This window comes from Macrobrachium nipponense, chromosome 39 (genome assembly GCF_015104395.2).
Source record: "Macrobrachium nipponense isolate FS-2020 chromosome 39, ASM1510439v2, whole genome shotgun sequence".
Taxonomy (NCBI): domain Eukaryota; kingdom Metazoa; phylum Arthropoda; class Malacostraca; order Decapoda; family Palaemonidae; genus Macrobrachium; species Macrobrachium nipponense.
Window position 1 is genome coordinate 48,509,406 of NC_061099.1, and position 21,215 is coordinate 48,530,620.

Sequence of the window (21,215 nt, forward strand, 5' to 3'; positions counted from 1 at the left end):
AAGTAAGGTCTGCACCTGCGAGACGGTCAGCATGCGAAATCTGTCGCATTGAATGTATGAATTGAGACGGGACAAGTCCAGAATCACTTTTCTTTTGTCCGAGTCCTTCTTTGGGACACTGAACAGACGTCCTTGAAACTTAGGCGTTTTACTTTCTTTATAGCCTTCTTCTGCAGGAGATCTTTGGTATAGTCTATAAGGTCCGCCGTTGGAATCTGGTAAAAACTGATTGGTGGAGGGGGCCCTTTCTCCCATTTCCACCTCAAACCTTTTGAGACTATACTGTGGGCCCATTGACTGAAGGTCCAATGGTCCCGGAAGAGATATAATCTCCCACCTACCTGCGGGCTCTCACTGGCTGGCTGCAGGTCTGCTACCTCTGCCTCCACGGAAGCCTCTACCTCTTGGTCCGCCTCATAGCCGGGCGCCATCTCTGGCCCTGCTACTTCCGGCATGCCTATTGTAGCCGCGAAATGCGTCTCGCGACTCGTAGGAGGGGTTGAAGGCTGGGGAGGTCACTATGGCTGTCGAGGTCGAAGGCTGTTGAGCCTGCGGAGTTTGTACTAGAACAAACTGCTGTTGCGGTTGAGCCTTACATGTCGAAGGCTTACCGACCTGAGAGACCGGAACCGCTTGCACTACCGCCTGAGGATGGGAGGCCTGGTAACTTCCTTTTGGAAGGAAGTCCCCAACAGACCCGAAGACTCTGGTTGGCTCTGGCTGCCTCATGAAAGACGTTGTTAACCTCGTCTTTCGGAAACAGATTTTCGCCCCATATTGAGGACTTTATGAGTCTATTAGGCTCGTGCCTTATAGAGGCACTCGCCAGGACGTACTTCCTGCATGCTTGTCTTGCCATAATGAAATCGTACAGGTCTGTTTGGAAAATCTGTAACAGAGCTTCGTAAGGACCCGGAACAACTGTTCTTCAGTGTAGGTTGATGCTACCAACTCCGCCGCAGTGACGGAGTTGATAGACCTTCCTAATCTGGTCCTTGCCTCGAATTCCGCTTTGACCAAGTGGTCGGAATCCTAGGTAGCTTCTCGGTAAATAGGGTGGAAGCGCAATCTGGGTCGAGTTTACCTGCCGTAAACGTAGCCAGAGTGTCATTCCAGAATTCTACATCTGTGGGGAAGAGTAGAGAGGTAGCCTCTGTCTCTTTTAGTGCTGGTAAGGGCTTATCCTCTGCCGCCGCTTGCATAGTTAGTTCCGCCACCTTGGATGTACAGGGTGACGGAACTCCGTCTGGGGTCACAAACATGGTAAAGCTACCTTTACGGGGCGTCAGTTTGGTGTTAACGCAACCCCAGTCAGAGAGGGTGCGAACCCAAACAGCTTGAGCTTGGTCCCTAGGGAAGATCACTGTCTCCTTCGGGACCTTGTCTACTCTGACTAGCGCATGTTCTGCTAGTCTGACAAATCCGGGGAATGGGAATTGGAGACCCGGCGGGAAGAACTCAAAGTCCTCCACCGGCCGGGTTCTGCACCCTTCGATTGTCAACTTCCCATCTGAGAATGGGGCATGTAAAGCTAACCGCCACGAGTTGTTATTCTCAAAGGGCGGCAGCTTTGACGCATCCGGCACTGTCATGGTCAGAGCCGGGGTTCCGGATTGGAGGAATCCGGTCATCATTTCCTCCAGGGGCCTGATCCTCTCGGTCAGGGATGTTATTGCCTGGCCTGAGGTATCTGAACTCAAGGCGAGTCATATCGACTCAAGCCTCTCGTCAACCACTTCCCTAACCTTCGACATTAGAAGGTTAGCGAAGGCCTCCTGATCAAATCCGGACTCGTCGTCTTGGATTTGGAGGATTTGGCTCTCGACCCCTTAGGAGGGGGAGAAGCCTTAACAGCAGGTGACTTGGCAGCAGAAGTCGACGGCTGAGGCCGACGACGACTTAGTCGCAGCTGACGGAGTCGGTTTCGATCCCTTTGGAAGGGATTTCGGTCTTACCGATTTAAGCTTGGGAATGACCGAAAGCTATCCTTCCCAAGCAGGGGTGGACTTAGAGAAGCCCCGGAAAGAAGAGGCAGAAGAAGGGGTAGGATTTACCTCCCCACCTACCTCCTTGGTGGCCATCGGTTTGCGGTGAAGGCTGATGGCCGCCACCTCTTCCGTCATCAGGTCGCAATCTTGTTCCTCCGGGATGGGCAGCGTCGCCAGTCAGATGGACTCGATGATGGGGTTGGCAATATGCGCCGGAACAGCGGTCGTAGCCGTGGCCCCCGGGTACATAAGGGAGCACAGATCTTCAGACAGGACGTAAGGCTGTCCCGCCGCCGCATTCTTCCCAAACCTGCCACTCAACCCCTAAGCGCCACCCTTGCCTGATGCCGGAGGGCCAAGGAAGCCTGTAAGAGAGGAAATCAAATTAACATTCCACCACTCGGGGAATAGTATCTATAAGAAACTTATCAAGTTATTGTAACAGAAATTCCATGCAAATGACCCAGTAAGGATACTTACTTTCTCATCAGAGAGAATGGACACCATTTCATAGCAGATGGTGCACGCGTCCGGGTGCCAGACCATGTAGTGCTCAAGTTGCACGGCGCAGTTAGCGTGCGACCGGCAGACTACATGGCCGTAGGGCTTGCCGAGGGTAGCAGAGCACCCTTCCGCTTGGCAACGGACCACCTGTAAGTTGAAAATTTTCTATGAGTATTAGCACAAAACGCCGGAGTTAACTCCGGCGAGAGCATGCACCTTAACCTAGATATTGGTTCAAGACTTGCTCACTAAATGATTTCAACTCACTGAATGAATAAAAGAAAATCTCTGGGTGTATTTGCCTGCTCCTGATTCCGTCCTCCGGAAGGTAGATGTATGTCCAGTATGTGGGGTCTGAGACACGCCGGACCGGAGAAGAGGAAGGACCTAATCTCTATTACAGTCGGCTGAATCAGAAGGCTACGAATTATCGTAGTCGAATACCTGACCCATCCACCGTCCCCACCGGATTGGGGAAGGACACGAGAGAACGGAAACTGAGCTGCGGCAACTTAGTGCAATAACTCCGGCGGCGGGTGTGAGGGTGAGTCACACTCTGTCAGAACCTTAAAGGTCCGGAGATATCTACAAAGTAGTCCCCAAAGCTTAGCCTACTCAAAGTCTCATCTCTCATTGTCATAAGTAATGCTGACGGAAACGGGCTGAAGCGAGCGGATCAGGGGAAGGTAATTCCTCTACCTGAACCTGAACGCATCTAGAGGGGGAGCGTAACTCCCAGCCCGAATACATAGCTGGGGGAGGACAACTGGGAGGAGAGACCTCTGAGCGGCGGAGCAGTATAAATGTACAATCTGGTGCGATGTCCGCTGGCTGGTGCGATACTAGACCACTGTTAAGCCGGCGGAGCTATCCACTTGGAGACAAGGTGATTACATATAATACCAGTAACCCCACCACTCCAACCCCTCTCTTCCCCACATCAGCGAAAATGCTTGAGCAGCTGTTCATCGATCAGACTACTAGAACCGCGAGCTATAAGCCAGTGTCAGGCAGAGCCAAACTAGGGAGTGGGGGAAGGGGGGGAGAGGGTGGGTGGTGGGTGGTTATGTAATGCGGGGTGGTCGGTCGTGATCGCCTGGGGGGGGGGACCACCAACCCCCCGATCAGAGATAGACACCTACTGAAGGCTGTGTAGCCTACTACTACAGGGGTAGTAGGCTGACTGGGCCTATGGCCCGTCGTGATTGGTACAGCGACAGATTGGTGATCACTCTCAAACGGTAGGTCATGACCTACTACTAAAGGTTATACCAAAGGAGGCTAGGCCAGGACGATATACATACCAGACCACTCAACTTATAAGCAATACAGTAATGAGGCATCATGGAAGAGTTGCAAGAGGAACATAAGGTGTAAGGAGAATACCCAGTATGGATCTAGCCTAACCCTCCGAGATCACTACGAAACCGGTCAGGTAGGTCAGATAACCTCTAAGGACATCATGGTGTGGACGGTGGCCCTCAACCAAACCCTCCAAATTCGAATTTTTTGACCTGGACAGGTAGGGAGTATAGGTCCAACAATATGATAAGAGAGAGACTCTCTATCCTTGATATCCTCCCCGCTAGCACCGTAGCACAGACGTGGGAGATGGCATAAGGGGTACAGGGGTAGGGGCACCTGGCCCTACCTTCCAAAACCTAGCCTAGGAATTTGGTCGGGTAAGCCAGGGGAGGAAGCAACTCTTCCAACCTCTCAGTGATATGAAAATCATCAACGTGCATAAAATCAAGTACCTATCTGGTTCGCATTAAACAATAACGCATGCATGTCTCACATCGGGAGAGAGAGAGAGAGAGGACTCTCTCCTCTCCAATGATAAATACAATAGGCTACTAGTAGCCTAACAAAATTACATATACAATATGTGATAAAATTACGCACAGAGAGGCCAAACAAACAGCTCTTGAGAAGCTGGGGGGAAAAGCCAGAGGCTAGAATATAAATTAATCAACCCATCTTTAAAAAACTTTAAAAAAACCCAGAGGACCATCATGAGCTTGTTAGGTCTACCTTAAAATATGAACCAACTCCGAACTCAGTCGGCTAAATAATTAAGTGTGATACGAAAAAACGTCACTGATAACCGTAATGAAATATAAAAAATACATTAATAAAAATAAAAGGAAAATTAAAACAAAGGTACCAGTAATAACAACACGCGTGTCTGATGATGCACCCAAAAATGGCGGATATATATATATATATTTATATATATATATAGATATATATATATATATATATATATATATATATATATATGATATATAGTATATATATATATATATATATATATATATATATATATATATATATATATATATATATATAAAGGTTAATGCTGATCCGGTTTTGTGGCACTTGTCTAGCTCCATAAAATTGGTGATTTATGGTGCCATAATGGCTGAGTTTTGGTTGTCGGCACCATAAGGTGCTGCTAATAGAGGTATGGTGACATAACATACCTAACAGAGGCCACCCCCATTAACCAGTTATCATCACTGTAAGCGCATAAATTGCTGAGTTTCGGTAATAGTGGTTTTTGCTTATCAGCACCCCGCCGAAAAACAAACCCCTGCGGACCGACAACCGGGGACTGCCTGTATGTAAATGTATGAAAACACGCATATAAAAGTTGTTGCTGTTGTTGTTGTACAGTTACTTTGTTCAAATAATCATTAACTAAGCAAATTTTTTTATATTAATAATGATTTATTGAAAGTAAGCAATGTTCTATTATTCATATCAATGAGTATAACAAAAAACACATTATAAGAGAGAGCGAAAGAGAGAGTGAGAATCAAATATATAACAAATGGCAATTATTTACCTTCAACATGGTACTCTTGATATGTGAGGGAAACATATCAATGGGAACTTGTCTTGAGTTATCAGGTATAAAAGGGTTGACTTTCATGTGAATGACTAAAGCTCTGGCTGTCTCATACTGATTTGCCTCTAATGCTACATGAAGTGGTGTCTTTCCTGTAAATTTATCTTGGAAGTTGTTTGTTTTTCGACTCCACATCCACCATAACAGGAGAGTTAAGCCTTTTTCACAGGCTCTGAAGACAACATCTTTGGTGATTCTGCGAGAGTTGGTGATGCAATGGTATTTGGATTTCCATGGTTCACGGCCATTTAAATTGCGTATTAGATCATTGATTATGATCGCCAGTGTTTTATCAGAGCTGTTGCTGCTGTCTTTAGGTATATCTGCTTTCAGTTTGTTTACCACTGCCTGTAAGATAAAAATATTTAGCATGAGATTTTTAAAATAACATCATATTGGCCTTGTTTTCAACTTGGAGTAAACTTCAACCATCTAAATGAATTTTTAACATTTTTTACATTTCTAAACAAACAAACTTTTTAAATCTATATTCTCAAAACTGGGTTTCAATTAATAACAATGCTTGATTTTGGATTTCCACAAATTACTTCTATTATATTTAGAAACTGCTTGCTGCCAATTTTCTTTCTCTAAAGTACATTTTGCACACGTTAAATTCATCCAACAATTTGAGTTTCTCTTATCCTGGGCCAGAAAAACAGAAAAGAACCAATTAAATAAGCACCATAACCTTATACACAAAAGAAATGAAAGCTTCAACATCACATTTTCTTTGCTATGTTACAAGTGCTGGACTGTGTGTGTGTCAATTATTTTTACTGTTCTTTTGCTAAAATTTGCAGTACTAATCTCCAATTCTGTGAAAGTCCTTCCTGACTACTGAAAATGAGCCAGGGTTGACCATATCTCTTCTAGTCAGCTTTAGAAATGGAATACATGCCTGGGGCTTTCAATCCATGACGCTTGGATTAAAATTGCAACAGTAACCAAAAAAACAATTTAGCTTTCCCTGTATACTCATTATTGTTGGGATCATACATCAGAGCTACTTCTAAAATACTATCCATGCAGTAAAGAGTCTTCAGAAAAATAACAAAAGGCTGAACTACCTGTACTACTACTATAAAACACATTCCTTTTTTATATATATAAAATTAGGATTTACCAGCTTAATAAGTCCTACTAGACTCTTACAGTGCTGCCCCAAAAATGTTCGGGAGGAAATTATCAAAATTTATAAATATCCACATAAAATGCATGTCTATAGAGAGGAGTGGGATGGATGGTAGTTAAAGGATTATAATAAATTAATGATAAATGAATATGATTAAGTGACAAATGAGATTGGAACTAAAATTATGAATAGAAAATATAAAAAACTTAATTAGATAAAAATGACAAAAGTCAACTATTTTAGTAAAGGTATAAGTAAGTAAAATTTTATTGATCAAATTCAATCTCTTAAAAATATTAACCCTTAAACGACCGACTCATTTGGACGTATTTTACGTCGACATACAAGTTTTTTTAAAAATTCGTGGAAAAATACTTTTAGGCCTACCAGCCGAAAACTCTTGAATCACGCGCCTTGGGGGATGCTGGGAGTTCACGGATCAAGGTATTATTTTGTTTACAATCGTTACGCAGACGCGCAAGCGCAAATTTCTTTCTTGCCGCTCTAAAAAGTATCTGTGACACATCTCGGAAATTATTTCGTCACTTTGACATAATTTTTGTACCATTTTAAATTAGCCGTTACATGGAGTATTATATATGAAAATGTGCGTATTTTTATGTAGAATACAACAAATAAATACTAATGATTGTAGCTTTTATCAGTTTTGAGATATTTTCATATAAATAACGATAAGTGCAAAAATTTCAACCTTCGGTCAACTTTGACTCTACCGAAATGGTCGAAAAACGCAATTGTAAGCTAAAATTCTTATATTTTAGTAATATTCAATCATTTACCTTCATTTTGCAACTAATTGGAAGTCTCTAGCACAATATTTCGATATATGGTGAATTTATGGAAAAACTTTTTCCTTACGTCCGCGCGGTAACTCTTCCGAAAAAAATCATACATGCGATTGTGGTAATGTTTGCACCATTTTAAAATTAGCCGTTAAATAAAGTTTTATATATGGAAATGTGCGCAATTTCATGCACAATACAACTAAAAACAACCCATGGTTGTAGCTTTTATCAATTTTGAAATATTTTCATATAAATACAATTGTAAGCTAAAACGCTTATATTCTAGTAATATTCAATCATTTACCTTCATTTTGCAACAAATTGGAAGTCTCTAGCACAATATTTCGATTTATGGTGAATTTATGAAAAAAATAACATTTTCTTTATGTCTGCGCGGTAACTCTTCCGAAAAAATTATACGTGCGATTGTGGTAATGTTTGCACCATTTTAAATTAGCCGTTACATAAAGTTTTATATATGAAAACGTGCGCAATTTCATGTAGAATACTACAAAATATATTTGAAGGTTGTAGCTTTTCTCATTTTCGAAATATTTGGATATAAATCACGATAAATAGAAAAAAAAACCACGTTCGGTCAAATTTGACGCTACCGAAATGGTCGAAAAACGCAATTGTAAGCTAAAACTCTTACAGTCTAGTAATATTCAGTCATTTATCTTCACCTTGAAACAAATTCGAAGTCTCTAGCATAATATTTAGATTTATGGTGAATTTAAAAAAAAAACTTTCCTTCCCTCCGCGTGCGGATTCTCCGCCACAAATCTCCGAAATGCGTACGATCCCATTCTCGGAATATTTGCTCCGTTTCATATTAGGCATTTCATAGAGTTTTTATATATGAAAATGTGCGCAATTTCATGTAGAATAAAACGAAAAATATTTGAAGGTTGTAGCTTTCCTAATTTCCGAAATAATTGCATATAAAAAATATATATAAAAAAATTTGACATTCGGTCAACTTTAACTCGTCAGATATGGTCGGAAACTGCAATTGTAAGCTAATACTCTTACAGTATAGTAATATTCAACCATTTGTCTTCATTTTGAAAGGACTTGGAAGTCTCTAGGACAATATTTAGATTTATGGTGAATTTAAAAAAAAAATATTTGTTTAAGTCCGTGCGTTACAAATTCATGCATTATTTTGTGATAATATTTTCTCTGTGTTGCTTTTATCGTTTTACAATGTGTTATATACCAAAATGATCGCAATTTAGCGTACATTACAACAGAAAAAAAAGTAACTTGTTACCTTCAACCGTTTGGCGCACAGCACGATTTGAATACAATTAAATATGAAATTTTGTTTTTGCGCTATAATATATTGCATTATTTATATATGATAATGATAATTTTTTTCATTTCTGATGGTTGCATACTAAACTTCAGCCAATGACAAAAAAAGGAGCCAAAAATGAACTCTTAATCTTGAAAACTAAGCGCGCTGTGATTTTTTGAAAAAAATATTTTTTCCGCTTCCGCTCTCACTCCGAAACACCTCCGGCACACGGGAGACAATTTTTATTTTACCGCTTCGGCGTTTAAGGGTTAATACTCTATATAACAAAAAATTTTTCTGATTCTGGTAGTATTTCTGATAATGATTTATCACTTAAATATAAATTTCTTTGCCTATTAAAAATGAAGCAATCACATAAAATATTCTTTACTGTTAAAATTGAGCAGTAAACATTGCAACGAGGGATGTCCCCATGTGGAGTTGTCATTAAATACTCACGGGTTAGTCTCGTATGACCTGTTCGTAATATGACAAATTTTCTAAGACAATTTGTATTTTTCATAGCTACAAACCTTTGGTCTTAACATTAGGATAATATCTAGCGGCTAGCTGGATCCGGTTAAAAAGCAGATGAAAGCAAGGAATCTTGTGATCTCTGGCAACACATGCATAGATCGGGTGAAGAGTGGTCAAGGACCACGCATCTATGCCAGTCTTTTCTTTGACCGCCTGGGCAAGAGTTGTGTTTTCCTCTCTTGGCCTTTTCCTGGTTCACTGCCCGTTTCGTTTCTTCTAGTGTGTGTATGTGTTTTCACCTGGTATTATGGCTTCTGCTCCTTCTTGGCTTCAGCGTATGTGCCCCGGAGTTCCTGGTTTTCCGAGTTCTCATTTTTTGGCTTAGGCAGAGACCGACCCTCATATCACATGCAGTAGGTGTCGTTTGAATTTTTGTACTATTATGAATCCTTGCACGGAATGCCGGGCATGGCCTAAAGAGCAGTGGAGGAAGTTTTATGGCAAGAGGGAACATCGGAGAGTTTTGACTCTTCCTACTTGGGAGGGCTTTGCTCCTATTCCAGATGTTTCGACTTCCACAGTAGTCAACCCCCATAGTAGCGTTGTCCCTGCATCTCCTTCCTTTTCTGCTATTGATTTGTCGATGGAGGTATCGGGAGGTTGCCAGGGTAATATTTGTAATGTAGCCCCCCCTTCCTCAGGAGCTTTTTCGGTTCCCGAGACAGGTGAGGTTTTTTTCATCATTCTCTTCTCTTCCAGTGTCAGAGGCGTTCAAAACGGCGGCGATTTGGAAGATGCTTGGGCTAGGGGGTACCCCGTCCTTGGAGGGGTTGCTAGCACATTTTGTGGAGGTTCACACGCCCCCTTCCCGATCTGGCAAGGCCATCCCCCCTCCTCCCGGCCTCGTCTTTGTGGGTAGCAGCAGTCGACCATCTTGTATTGCTCCGCCAGTGTCTGCCGCCGCTTCGAATCGGAGTGACGCTGCGGCGTCAGCCCCGCTGATGACGTCACGGGGTCCATCTTTGTGTATTCCTCTGCCAGTGGCATCTCTTTCCCCCTCGCACCGAGGGGAAGCCGTGACGTCACTGCCGCTTGTGACGTCACTCTCATTGATGACAACTCTCCCAGTCATCTCCTCTGATCTGCCTTGCTTAGCCGTGACGTCATCACTGCTGCCTAGTTCACAACATCTCCCTTCCTTGTCTTCGGAGCCTTCTCTGGCACATCAGTCTGAGGTCATATGCCAGGCAGTGCTTCAGAGGTTGGACTCTGTATTGAATGTGAAGTTGGCTGCCTTATCGGTTGGGAGGACTGGTAGGAAACGTGTTGCTTCGTCCCCGCCTTCCGAGAAGAGTGCGCTTAAGAAACTAGTGCTGTCTTCCTCTCCCTCTTCCCCCTCTACGCCTCGTCAGCGTATCAAGCGTTGGAAGGCTAAAGACTTCGCCTTTCCTTCGCCTTAAAGGGAGGAACAACGTGGACGTTTTCCTGAGAGTGATGTGGTTTCGGGCAGTGTTAGTGGTGTGTGTTCGCAGGGGTTGCTTTGTCCTCTGGCTCGTATCTCGAACGTGCAACCCCCCCCCCCTTTGTCCTTGCACATTGCGAGCATGTTGCAACCTCCCCTGCCCGTGCACGTGATGTTAGGTGCTCCTTCTTCTCCAAGGCCTATTCGTTGCCGTAAAGATCTGAAGGTGCGTGTCAAGAGGTCGAAGGTAGTGAGCACGAAGTTGGCGCAGCTGGAGTGTTTGCCTGCCTCTCTCACTGGTGCTTCCAAGAGTTCATCTCTAAGGGATTCTCCGTCTATCTTGAGTGTTCAAGTTCCCCCCCATCTCACGTACGTACGGCCGCCATGCCTGTGACCATTCATGGACATGTGGAGTCATCTGTTGAGGTAAGTGATGTGCCTAGTGTTACAGTGGGTCCGTCTCGGAAGCCGACGCTCGGACCCAGCCCAGACAGGTTCATAGGGGTTTCGGACTGTTTGGCTGCTAACCCTTCTGTTAATTTTGGTGGCGAAGGTGCATTAGAAGAGCCTACACACCCTTCTCGTCATCAGTCTCCAGTGCCGGAGCAGGAGGAGGGAGACAAGCAGGAGTTTCTGTCTTCCTTTTCAGAAGTTGTTGATCTCATTCGTGGGTTTAACAATTTGGAAAGTAGGACTCAGGCTCAGTCGTCTTACACTCCTTGCTTGGAAGCCTTGGTGGGAACTACTCAGGACCCCAAATCATCTCTTCAGCTTCCTTTGTCAGGGCACGTTCAGTCGATCTTGCAGAAGGTTAATGCCTGTTTCTGACCGGGACGGTTCACTTTGCTCTAGGGGCTCTACCAAACTACTACCCCCGCCTCTCATGAGACATAGGAAGTAACTATGCTACGAGCTCTGCATTTTTGTTGTCACGCCACCTTAACCCAGACGTCATTCGCCTGAAGCCGGGTTTGACTTTGAAACAGGTGAGGTCGGTGGCTCAGTCCTTGTCTCCGCAAAATGCCTCAGCTTTGGACAAGGGGGCCGTTGGTAGGTTAGGTGCCTCTCCCTCTCCTGCACCACGGATGGGGGGGTGCTTGGCGGGCCATTGGGGCAAGTGGCAGAGTTATGGGGCAGAGAAGTGGGTAGTAGATGTCCTTCGGGTGGGATACCTGCTACCATTTGACTTCTCTCCTCCTCTGTCGGACAAGCCACAGCTCAGGAAGGCGTATCCTCCAGATTCTATGAAGTTCTTGGCTCTTCGGGAGGAAGCGCAGAAAATGCTGGACAAGGATGCGACGGAGGAAGTAGTGCGTCCGTCCCCGGGGTTTTTCAGTCGCATCTTCTTGGTGCCCAAGGCGTCGGGAGGATGGAGGCCTATGATCGACTTATCCACCTTGAATCGCTTCATCAGGAAGACACGGTTCAAGATGGAGACCCTGCGCTCGGTGTTGGCAGCCGTGAGGGAAGGTGACTTCATGCTGTCGATAGACTTTAGGGACGCATACTTCCAAATCCCTGTTCATCCCACGTCCAGGAAGTTCCTTCGCTTCTCTCTTGTGGACAAGATCTTCGAGTTCAAAGTCTTGTGCTTCGGGCTGACGACAGCCCCTCAAGTGTTCACAAGGGTTTTCTCTCTCATGTCAAGTTGGGCCCATGCTCAGGGGATCTGTTTGCTGAGGTACCTCGACGATTGTTTAGTCTTGGCAGTTTCCAGGGAGAAGCTGCTGTAGGACAGGGATCGTCTACTTCGGTTCTGTCTGGACCTGGGCATATTAGTCAACCACGAAAAGTCGAACCTCGTACCCACTCAAAGGATTCTCTACCTGGGCATGGTCATCGATATGACAGTGGCAAAGGTTTTCCCATCGGATCAGAGATTGGAGAAGTTGTGGGCTGTAGCCCGCAACTTCCTGTCAAAGTCACATCAGTCAGCTCATCAGTGGCAGGTTCTTCTGGGAGTGTTATCTTCCCTGGAGAAGCTGGTCCCTCATGGGCGTCTTCATCTTCGGTCTCTGCAATGGAGACTGGGAGAATTCTGGTCTCCGGCGGGGGACTCTCCCCTGTTTATGGTTCCTCTGTCTTTGGAAGTGAGAGAAGACCTTCGTTGGTGGTTGGACGACCAGAATCTGTTGAAGGTTGAAAGGTGTCCCCCTGCGTTCTCTCCCACCGGACTTCCTTTTGTTCTCGGACGCCTCCCTTGCAGGTTGGGGCGCGCACTTAGGCGGCCTCATCACTTCAGGCGTTTGGAGTTTGGAGGACAAGCAGCAACATATCAACGTCTTGGAGCTGAAAGCGGCTATCCTGGGTCTGAAGGAGTTTCGGGGGAAGGTAGAGGGTCATTCTGTCGTTCTCATGCCATACAACACCACGGTGGTAGCCTATGTGAACAAGCAGGGAGGCCTGGTTTCTCAGCAACTTCAAGCTTTGACCATCGAGCTTCACCAGTGGGCAATCAGCAATACGGTAGAGCTCTCAGCCAGGTATATCCCAGGGAAACGGAACGTGGTCGCAGACAAACTCAGTTGCATGGATCAGATCCCAGGCACAGAGTGCTCCCTTCATCAAGTGGTGGCAGACCAGCTTTTCCAGATTTGGGGGAGACCCATGCTGGACCTTTTTGTAACAACAGGAAGCTGGAGGTGTTCTGTTCAGTGGTTCCAGATCCATTAGCATTGGCAGAAGAAGCATTCCAACATCCCTAGGACAACCTGGAGGTGTATGCCTTCCCTCCGTTTTGTTTGATCCGTTAGGTTCTGAACAGGCTGATGAGTTCACAGGGTCTCAGGATGACTTTGGTAGCCCCTCTGTGGCCTCAGGCAGAATGGCTTCCAGATTTGCTGTCGTTGTCAGATTTTCCAAGGGAGATTCCCCCTTGGCGGCATCTTTGTCAGCCTCATGTGGAAAGGTTCCACCAGTCAGTAGAATCCCTGTCTCTTCAAGGTTGAAGACTATCTCTCTCCGAGCGAGAGGCTTTTCTCAGAGAACAACTGGGCACATGTATAGCAGTCTTAGGAAGTCAACCTCCGCAGTTTACCAAGGCAAATGGGCGATCTATGTACAGTAAGTCCTCGGGTTACGCCGGTCTCGACTTACGATGTTTCGTGGTTACGGAACGCGCCCCCATAAAAATAAAAAAAATAAAAAATAAAAAATTTTTGCGTCGTTTCTGTCTTACGCGGTTTAGCGTCGTAAGCGACGTAAACAAAGCGAACTAGTTCCGGGCGCACGGCGGAAGAATACGCTTTGTGGGGGAGAGGACGGCGTCGCTTTGCTACGCTCATTCCTCGCCCATACGCCATTTTGGTTGTTTACACTGCCTCTCTCTCCCTCGTGTTGTATCGTTTTTGTAACTTTTTGCTCTTTGTTATGGCTCCCAAGCGCAAGGCGGACTCTTCTGATGGTAGTGCATCGAAGAAAAGAAAGGCCATCACCATGGAAATTAAAGTGGACATTATAAAGCGATCTGAGAAGGGAGAAACGCCAACAAACATTGGCCGCTCGCTTGGCCTTAGCCGTTCGATCCGTTGCTACCATTATCAAAGATAAAGAGCGCATCGTTGACATGTGAAAGGATCTGCTCCTATGAAAGCGACAGTGATAACTAAGCAGCGTAGTGGTCTAATAATTGAAATGGAAAGGTTATTGGTGCTTTGGTTGGAAGACCAAAATCAACGGCGTATCCCAGTCAGCCTTATGGTGATTCAGGAGAAGGCGAAAAGATTGTTTGAAGCGTTGAAAAAAAGAAAAGGGGGAGGGAAGTGAAAGTGAAGAGTTTGTGGCTAGTAGGGGGTGGTTGGTTTTTATGCGATTTAAGGCTCGGGGCCAATTACCATAACCTTAAAGTGCAAGGTGAAGCTGCTAGTGGGGATGAGAAAGCAGCGAGTGAATTTCCTAAAGCGTTGTCTGAGATAATTAAGGAGGGGGGTTATTCTGCTCAGCAAGTGTTTAACGTAGACGAGACAGGTTTGTTTTGGAAACGTATGCCTAACCGCACTTACATCGCCAAGGAGGAGAAGTCAGCACCTGGTCATAAAGCCAGCAAGGAGAGGCTAACTTTACTTCTTGGGGGTAAATGCTGCTGGCGACTTCAAACTGAAGCCCTTGTTGGTGTATCAGGCTGAAAATCCCAGGGCATCAAGGGCATTTGGAAGGGTCAACTACCAGTAATTTGGAAGTCCAACAAGAAGGCATGGGTGACACTTGCAGTGTTTGAGGGACTGGTTCGTAAACCAATTTTGTTCCAAGTGTGGAGCGGTATTGCGCCTCCAAGGGTATGCCCTTTAAGGTGTTGCTAGTGCTGGACAATGCCCCTGGACACCCTGCCCAGCTGGGAGACTTCAACCCTAATATCAAGGTGGTTTACCTTCCACCTAATACCACGGCCCTTTTACAGCCTATGGACCAAGGGAGTGATTGCTTCGTTCAAGGCCTACTACCTACAAAGGACAATTGCTATGGCTTTACAGGCAACTGAAACCAAGAAGGACTTGACTCTGAAGGACTTTTGGAAATCCTACAACTCCTTGATGCTGTAAAGAAACATTGCTAATTCCTGGGAGGAGGTTAAGCAAACAAACATGAATGGTGTCTGGAAGAAAAATTTGTCCTCAATTTGTGAATGATTTCCATGGGTTTGAGGACACAGTTCAGCTAGTTGTCAAGAACGTTGTTGCCCTGAGTAAGGAAATCAATTTGGAGATGGAGGTTGATGATGTTACAGAGCTGCTGGAGTCTCATGGCAAGGAGTTATCTGCTGAGGACCTGATACAACTGGAGAAGCAGATGATAGAGGAAGAAGAAGAAGCACCCACCCCAGAGCCTAAGGCTTTCACAAGGCAGGACTTGACAAGAGGTTTTGCAGAGTTGCAGCAAGCGTTGTCAACTTTTTGAGGCTCAGGATCCCAACTTGGGACAGGTTCACTAGGGTTTCCAGAGGCGTCAATGGATTTGATGCAGTGTTACAAGGAGATCTTGGATGAAAAGAGGTCGCTCTCTGTTCAGACTACCGGAGCAGTTATTTTTTAAGAAGGTTAGAGAGGCCTGCAGGAGATCCTGTACCCTCTACCTCAGCTGCCTCTGCTAATCCAGACTCGCCTGCCCCACAATCTCCAGCACCTTCTGAATGTTCTGCTAACCCAGACTCACCTGCCCCAGTATCTCCAGCACCTTCTGTAGGTTCTGTCCTCACCTAAAGACTCACCTGCCCCAACATCTCCAGTAGTATGTTCTGCCTCACCTCAAGAATCACCTGCCTCAGCATCTCCAGTAGTATGTTCTGCCTCACCTCAAGAATCACCTGCCTCAGCATCTTCTGGAGGTTCTTTTTCTCTTCACTAACCTCCCCCAGTCTCTCCAGCACCGCAGCTTCCTCTCCAGTGTGCAAGCCAATCAAATTAATAAAGGTAAGGAATTGTTCTCTCGTTGTTATTGATAGGTATTTACATTAAATCATGTGGTATTTTTCAATGTTCCGACTTACGCTGAAAATCGTGTTACGACGCATCTTAAGAACGGATCAACGTCGTAACTCGAGGACCCCCTGTACTGTGATTGGTGTCGTAAACAGGGTTTTTCTCCACTCGTGACCTCTATTCAGCGAATAGCAGACTTTTTAATCTTCCTCAGAGACGAGAAACGTTTGTCCGTTTCTGCTATTATAGGCTACAAGGCGGCACTGAGTTTGGTGTTAGACCTTAAGGGTATCAACATCTCCTCTTCCAGGGAACTTTCCTTGCTAGTTAAGGGGTCTGAGCAGTCGAGTTCTCCTAGAGAGCTCAAGCCTCCTACGTGGGATGTTTCCTTGGTGCTTAAGAGCTTAACTAAGAGTCCCTATGAGCCCTTGCGTTGCTCATCTGACAGGAACCTGACGCTCAAGACAGTTTTCCTTTTGGCTTTGGCCTCTTCCAAGAGGGTAGTAGAGTTCCACGGTCTGAGTTAGGAGGTGAAGCACACCAGGGGTTGGAAGTCGGTGTCCTTCGAATTTGTTCCGGAATTCGTGGCCAAGACCCAAAATCCCTCAGTGCATGATAACAGGTTCACTTCGTTTTTCATTCCATCACAACTGACTTTGTGGGTGGTGATGCTCAAGAGCTTTTGTTGTGCCCTGTCCAGGCCCTGTGTTGCAATCTTAAAAGGACTTGGCACCTTAGACCAGGCTGTCACAGACTTTTTGTTAGCACAGGCAGTACAAGGAAAGGTGTCTAAGAATACTATCTCTTTTTGGATACGGGAAGCCATCAGACAGGCATACTTGACGCTTGATGATTCCACCACCACGACTGTGCAGGCTATAGCACATGACGTTAAGAGGTATTGGTCCCTCTCTGGCTTTCAAAAAGAACTTGGCTGTACACAGAGTGCTGAGCGCTGGTACTTGGTTACGCCAGTCCACGTTCACCTCCTTCTATCTTAAGGATGTTGTCCTATATAATCTGTAGCAGGCATTTTATTTTCAAAAATTGGTGAAGTTATCCCTGACTTAGCCTTTTCAGTACCTTGGATTCCTACATGGGCAGACATCCAGCAGATTTCAATGTTAACCCGACATAAATATAATTTATTGATGAACTGTTTTAGTTTAACTAAAGAGTTCCTATGTGCATAACTTTTTAGAGATTCAATTGCACTTCTTGACTCAAAATACTCAGTTTATTATTTGACAATTTTATCAGATTAATTGCTAACATAATGGCAGCACAATCAACTCCCACACAAGATTTGGATCCATCAGTGTATATTGCTTTATGATGGCCTTTACTTCAAATGTGTTCTGGTGCATATGTTTATATCGATCTGGGGGGTAATCTTGTTTTTTTGACAAACAATAAAGCTTGGAACATATAGTACGGTCCCCAATTATGCGAGAATTTGGTCGATCCACGGCCTCGCAGTCCATTAGGGCGGGAGTCTGTACCTCACCTGGAACCATTGGACCTTCAGTCTGTGGGCCCACAGTATTGTATCGAAAGGTCTGGGGTGGAAATGGAAGAAAGGACCTCCTCCACCGGTCAGTTTTCACCAGATTCCAATGACAGACCTTCTAGACTATGCCAAAGACCTTCTCCAAAAGAAGGCAATAAAGATAGTCAGTCACCTGAAATTTCAAGGACGACTTTTCAGTGTACCGAAGAAGGACTCGGACAAAAGAAGTGATTCTGGACCTGTCCCGTCTCAACTCATACATTCAATGCGACAAGTTCCGCATGCTGACCATCTCGCAGGTGCGGACCTTACTTCCCCGTGGGGTCGTCACCACCTATATCAAACTTACAGACGCTTACTATCATGTACCGATAGCAAGAAACTTCTTTCCGTACCTAGGCTTCAAACTAGGAAAACAAGCTTACTCGTTCAAAGTCATGCCATTTGGGCTCAACATAGCGCCCAGAATATTCACCAAACTAGGAGAGACAGTGGTTCAAGAGCTCAGAGCTCAAGGGGTAATGTTAGTAGCCTACCTAGACGACTGGCTCATTTGGGCAACCAACGACGAGGAATGTCGCAAGGCAACAGCCAAGTAATAGAATTCCTAGAATACCTGGGTTTCCAGATAAACAAGGAAAAGTCCTGTCTTATTTCGGCGTCTCGCTTTCAGTGGTTGGGAATTCAATGGGACCTAACCACACACAAACTATCTCTCCCACCAAAGAAGTGCAGAGAGATATCGAAAGCTACGAGACAATTCCTCAAGAACAATCGGGCTTCTCGTCGTACCCAAGAGAGAATTCTAGGTTCTCTCCAGTTTGCCTCAATAACAGATGTTCTGTTGAAAGCCAGACTGAAGGATATCAATCGGGTTTGTCGGAAAAGAGCCAACAAGTTCAGAGAGAATATCTCTTTGATTCTGCCGATATTAAAGAAAAGACTCCGTCCCTGGACAGAAGTCCGGCGCCTCTCCAAATCAGTACCACTACAATTTCCCCCGCCGTCTCTGATAGTCCACACGGTCGCCTCTCTGAGCAGTTGGGGGGGCTACTCCCAGTTCAAGGAACATGGTCGAAAACATTCCGCCAGTTTCACATCAACGTCCTAGAGGCAATGGCCATTTTTCTGACCTTGAAACGACTAGCTCCAGTCAAGAACATTCATGCAAGACTAGTCTCGGACAGCGCAGTGATAGTTCATTGCATAAACAGAGGAGGCTCCAAGTCGAGCAAAATAAATCATGTAATGATTGCGATATTTTCGTTGGCAACAAAAAATCATTGGCCCCTGTCGGCTACTCACCTGGCAGGAGTATGGAATGTCATTGCAGACTCACTATCCAGAACAACTCCGCTGGAGTCGGAGTGGTCCTTGGACACAAAATCATTCCATTGGATTTACCAACAAAACCCGGGCCTTCAGGTAGACCTGTTCACCACGGAGTCCAATCACAAACTTCCATGTTATGTGGCTCCCAATCTGGATCCTCTAGCTCACACCACAGATGCGATGTCCATAGACTGGAACAATTGGCGGAAGATTTACATATTTCCGCCAATAAACCTCTTGATGAAAGTTCTGCACAAACTCAGATCTTTCAGAGGACAGGTAGCATTGGCAGCATCTAACTGGCCAAAGAGCAATTGGTTTCCTCTTCTACTAGAATTGAATCTCCGTCCCAGATGGATTCCCGACCCAAAACTGACTCAAATAGTACAAACTTGGACTGTGTCAGCTTCCTCAAGAATTCTGAGTGCCCTAACTTTATGGACTTCATGAAGTTTGTGGCGCAGAAGGATGCTAGTATTGACCCACTAAACATCCTGTTCATGGAGTCAGACAAAAGAGAATCAACACTCAGGCAGTATGATTCAGCAGTAAGGAAGTTAGCCATCTTTCTAAAAGAATCAGATGTCCAGAAGATGACTATGAATCTGGCGATTTCCCTTTTTAGAACTCTGTTAGAAAAAGGCCTAACCGCTAGTACCATTGCTACGACTAAATCTGCCTTGAGGAAGGTATTTCAGTTTGGCTTTAATATTGATTTGACAGATTCGTACTTCTCGTCTTTCCCTCGAGCATGTGCTCGTCTGAGACCGGTGGACCGTCCTCACACGGTCTCCTGGTTATTAAACGATATACTCAGGTTGGCTTCAGATACTGATAATGAATTATGCTCATATATAACCCTTCTCAGGAAAACATTATTTTTAATGAGTCTCGCCTCAGGCGCCAGAATATCTGATCTGTCGGCTCTCTCTACAGAACCAAATCATATTGAATTCCTCCGTCATGGAGAAGTTCACTGCTCCCCCAGATCGGAAATTCCTAGCAAAAACAGAATGAAAGGCCCAAAAAACCAAGGTGGTCTCCATGGAAGATTATACCTCTCCCAACAGGAACTCATCCATTATGTCCTTATCGTTACATTAAAATCTTATCTGGGCAGAACTTCTGAAAGGTCCTCAGGTCCTCTTTTTATTAGAGGAAAAGGTGGATCCATTTCCTTGAAGGGAATCAGACAACAAATTCTTTATTTTATTAAACAAGCCAATCCGGATTCAGTCCCTCATGTCCATGATATCCGGGCAGTGGCTACCCGAGTTAATTATTTTCATAATATGAACTTCGAGGATCTTAAAAAATATACGGGTTGGAAATCCCCGACAGTATTTAAACGCCACTATCTGAAGAATTTGGAGACCCTTAAATATTTGGCAGTGGCTGCAGGGAGCATTGTCTCCCCTGAGACGGCCTAGTTTTTATATCTCCATATTTGTATTCTATTATTTTTTCCTTATGTTACTCACTCTCACCTACTGCCTCGCTTGTATTCCCTGCCTTTCTGCCTTGTGTCCCGGTCTGGATTGCTCATCAACCCACTCCTGGACATGTACATAGTTCATAATTATTTGTTTTTTATGTTCATTACCTGTTGTTTGTCCCAGGATAGTATAGATTTGGTCATATTTGATACTTTTTTACCATTTGTAACTTGATATGCTTACATTGGTTATTAAAACTTAATTTTAAGAAAAAGTTTTTTATTTTTCACTATATATCTATAAAATTTTGTGATTACAAGCTTGTAGGGCCAATTCTCTGATACTATTTCACCGGCCGACACAGGTTGAACCCAGAAAAGGGATTTTGACAAAGGAAAAATCTATTTCTGGGGGAAGACCTGTGTCGCCCGGTGAACCCATCCCTCTCTTCTCCTGGTCCCCCGCCCTTTACCTGGACCAAGCTTGGGTGTGTAATTCAGGAATGGAGCTTTTGGGGCGGAGTAGTAGTAGTAGCGAGCGGAAGGTAGACGTTGTAACGGCACCTATCTAAAGAGGGGTTTTGAGAGGAAACTTCTAATTGGCAAAGATTCTGTGGTAGTGACTTCCACTCGCCCTTGTGCTATACCGACACCCTATATGGGTGAGCAAGATGGAGGTAGTAACTCCAGCATTCCATATAGCTTTTTTCTCTGGTATATTTAGCATCTATTTATACCTAAAAATGTGTGCTACAGGAACATTTCACCGGGCGACACAGGTCTTCCCCCAGAAATAGATTTATCCTTTGTCAAAATCCCTTAAATGGTTATAAAACTGCAATAAGTATGTATTTGCTAAAGGAGTCAGGTTTTTTTATTATCTCAAAATGTATGTTGTCTTGGCCTGGGTCTGCCACCCATTCCTTGTACTCTTT

The 21,215-nt window shown here is 44.8% G+C and overlaps 2 protein-coding genes across 2 annotated transcripts in view; both read left to right on the top strand.

Annotated features, from left to right (window-relative positions):
• LOC135210327 (uncharacterized) overlaps positions 1-21,215 on the top strand; it is a 702,311-nt gene that overhangs the window by 331,886 nt on the left and 349,210 nt on the right.
• LOC135210325 (poly [ADP-ribose] polymerase tankyrase-1-like) overlaps positions 1-21,215 on the top strand; it is a 331,749-nt gene that overhangs the window by 285,464 nt on the left and 25,070 nt on the right. The window lies entirely within an intron of this gene.